We start from the raw sequence: 3,456 nt of genomic DNA, 5'->3' as shown, positions 1-3,456 counted from the left end.
TGCTATATGTGTACATGTGATGTAATTGTTGACACGCATGTATTTTAAAGGGAAAATGTGTATAAATAGTATTTTACAGGCAGTTTTTCAAATTGCTACACACACCCTGGAACCTTACAAACACTTAACAGCATTTTGTGCAAGTGTGCTTTACTTCCTGTAGTATATTAAACCACCTACAACACCTTAAGAGAATGGGGTAAATTCGTTGCATGTTCCTCCAGCATTCTACAAAAAAATTAAGGTCTGGGGTTTCTGCTGGGGGAAACTCTAGGGCAAAGAGCTTCAGGGTTTGCTGATTTTTGATTGTGCTTGGTTGTGGGTTTTTAAAATTTTTTTAAAGTAATTCATTTACCTGCACCATCAATGGAGAGCCAGATATCATCCTTTTTTCCAGTTGTAATTGATGTGTTACTTGGCCATATCAGCGCACAGCTGTCTGTGGCTCATTGGCTCAAAGTGGTCGTTTTGAGTCTTGTACACTGCTGATTCCAAAGGGGAGAAGAAAGCCACTGCAGTTCCACAGAGCCATTCAAATTCTTGGGCAAGGGATTGGTGTTGGCTGAGCAACCTGCAGGGAACTTCTTAACTTAACTGCTCGGCTGGTCCAGTGTCACTGTGTCACGGGGACTTGTTCCTTCTGCTGCTAAAAACAGTTGTAGGGCGGCTGTTTCTATTTCACTTCACTAGCCAGTGTCACTCCTTGAGGTGGTGTGAGTTCACATGAAGTCCTCCCAGGTGCTACTTGCTTAGAATCATTAAATCATTGTCTATTTTTACATTTTCACTCATTTAAAATTCTTCTGGGTAGGTGAACAACAAAACTGTTCATACTGTGTATCAACTCAACACGTATGCTGTACTGTAAGGTCTTAGGGTGGGTTTTATTTTATGTATGTTTTGTTCCCAGCAGGCATTTTTTACAGCTAAATATCAAAAGTCATTATTTAACATTTTTTATTTATAATTTTCTTTTGAACTTGATTTTACAGATTTTATTATTTAAAGTAGGAGGGGGTTTGTTGGATTTGGGTTCTTTTTTTTTAAATACCTTATGACCCTCTTACAGATGGCCTTGAAGACTGGCAGTCTCCTCTTGTCCTGTCACCCAACCCTTTTCAAGACCCCCTTCAAAATAAGTAGGATTGTTTCCCCTTCCCTGCAGCATATCTTGTTTCATGACTTAATTATTAGGCAGTTTCAACCATTCTCATGCTGGACTTCCCACTGCCTGATGGTTAATTGAACTATTAAGATGTCATTAGCTAATGATAAGATGGCAAATGTTCAAATTCCTTAGAAGACCTCTTCACCTATTGAACCTTCCAGATTGCATGAAGCGTGTTATAATCATGGAAGGGGTACAAACAAACTGAATTTCCCTGTTGGCTGTTCCGGTGTCAAGTGATAATCAGATGGTTTGGGGTGGTTACTCCGCCTCCAGCCTTTTGGAGACTCCACAGCAGGCATCACATGCAGACTCCTCTGGGCGTATCTTTCGGCCACCCTTACCCTTAGGGCTGGGGTAATTACTGCATCAGCCTTGGGTGAAAATCAAGGGAGTAACACAGAATGAAGTGCAGCTAGAGTAGATAAATGAAGTATCCATCAAGGGCATTCCACACTGTTGTGGCAGTCACATGTATTCCATATAATATAAATTATGCAGATTAAGGGTGCTTTATAAATTACAGTGTGGAACATAGTTGTCATTCTTTTAGGCCCTCCAGACACAAAGTGGAAGAAAAACAATTTCTGTTCTAAGAGGTCAAGATCATTTCACCATTTGTTATGCAGAAGTCCAACAATTGGTCTGTTCAGGATTTTAATATAACAAGAATTGAATTAGCATTTGAGAATTTTTAGTATTATTTTTCTTTTACAGTTCTAAAATGCATTATAAAATGTTGGTTTTCATGTGTGCATTTCATATGAACATTTCATCTTTGTGTCCATTCTGAATGAGGATTTTGGGTTTCCTTCTCATCGGAATTAAATGGCAGTGCGATCCTGGTAATTTTTAGAAGATAAGGTTGACATGTCTTTTTCAATTTAACAACTCTGAATAAAATTTATTGCATGAAAAACAAACTTCTGATAAACACAACTTTACTTGAGGACTGTAGTTCCCATGGCATGACATTTCCCATGTGAATGAAATCTGAATTCCACACAGATATAATGTGTTTCTTAAAGTGCATTTTAATTTCAGTTCTCTAAATCTCAATTCCTCAGAAGAGCTTGTGCCACTTCTGGAAAAACCCATACTTATCCAGGGATGCGGTCAGTAGTAAACAGAGTAGGTTAAAAGGAACATTTTAGTGACTGTGAGTAGTAATACCATGGTTTATCTGTGTTAGTAAACTATAACAGGGGAAAAAGTTCTGAAGAAAAAATAAATTGCATTTTAAATTTTGTAATATGGAACTCTTAGTGTAAATAGCCTCTCTTAGCAAAATTGGAGCACTTTTTTTTTTTTGGTCCAGCAAGCTTAAATCTCCATGTTGACTTGCTCAGTAGGATTGAAACAAAACATAGTATACTAGCAACTGGAAAATAGATGTTCACTGTCATTTCTGCACTATTACTTTGAGAAGAATAGTGAATGCTAGGCACACCTGATAACATGGTGCCCTTTTTGAGCAGGCAAATTATTATAGTATATACTTTCAAATATGTTGAACTTTTTGTCAGTATTTATGCATTTCAATATTTTGTTGGTGCTTTCCAGCTGCAAGCTGTTTGTTTTGGAAGGCATCAAACTTGATTATTCTTAGACAGAGAGTAAGATTAGAGTAGCTTTAGACAGGGATGTTGCTTTCTGATACTGCTCCACATCCAGTTGTGACTAATGAATGCAGTTTTTTCCCTACCATTTATGCGTTTTTAATTCCAACACGTTTGGATCTTGGTACATTTCCAGTGGAAGCTTGTTGTGCACATGGCAGCCTTTCCAAAAAATAGCGACATCTCACAGATTTCTCCCCTTTCACTACTCAATGTGGTTTGTCCAGATCATTAATGACAGAACATGATGCTCCTGCTTTGAGAGGGCCGTTCTACTAGAATTCATTTGTGGTCATTAGCATAAGATGCAGATAATGATATGGGCACTGTGGCACAGCTGAAGGTACCGAATTCTGGAAGAACTATTTAGAAGAGAAAAGGAGAGAGAGAAACTCTTGTGCTGGATTTGTTGATATTGTTTTACTACACTGTCATTATGTAAAAAAGTAGAAATAATCTTGGGAAGAAAGAATGAGAACCCAGTTTTCCCCCTTCTGAATCAGTGTCTTCAGTGTTCCCATCCAACTTCACATGGTGTTAAGGGGTAGGTCTTGTGGGACATGGGAACTGCTGTTATTTTTGCACCTGAAAGAGCGTTATGTACACATCTACATCTTTAGTATTCTGCCTGAAGGCTTAACATAACCAGATGGTATTTATCTGGCCATT

General features: G+C 38.1%; 1 protein-coding gene across 1 annotated transcript in view; it reads left to right on the top strand.

Moving 5' to 3' along the window:
* The window catches only part of AGPAT5 (1-acylglycerol-3-phosphate O-acyltransferase 5), a 37,373-nt gene that overhangs the window by 20,855 nt on the left and 13,062 nt on the right, over positions 1–3,456 (top strand). The window lies entirely within an intron of this gene.

The sequence above is a fragment of the Mesitornis unicolor genome, unplaced genomic scaffold, assembly GCF_000695765.1.
Source record: "Mesitornis unicolor isolate BGI_N332 unplaced genomic scaffold, ASM69576v1 scaffold22109, whole genome shotgun sequence".
In the NCBI taxonomy this organism is placed as follows: Eukaryota; Metazoa; Chordata; class Aves; order Mesitornithiformes; family Mesitornithidae; genus Mesitornis; species Mesitornis unicolor.
The sequence above is the reverse complement of the archived record's forward strand: the minus strand, read 5'-3'. Positions and strand labels throughout refer to the sequence as shown.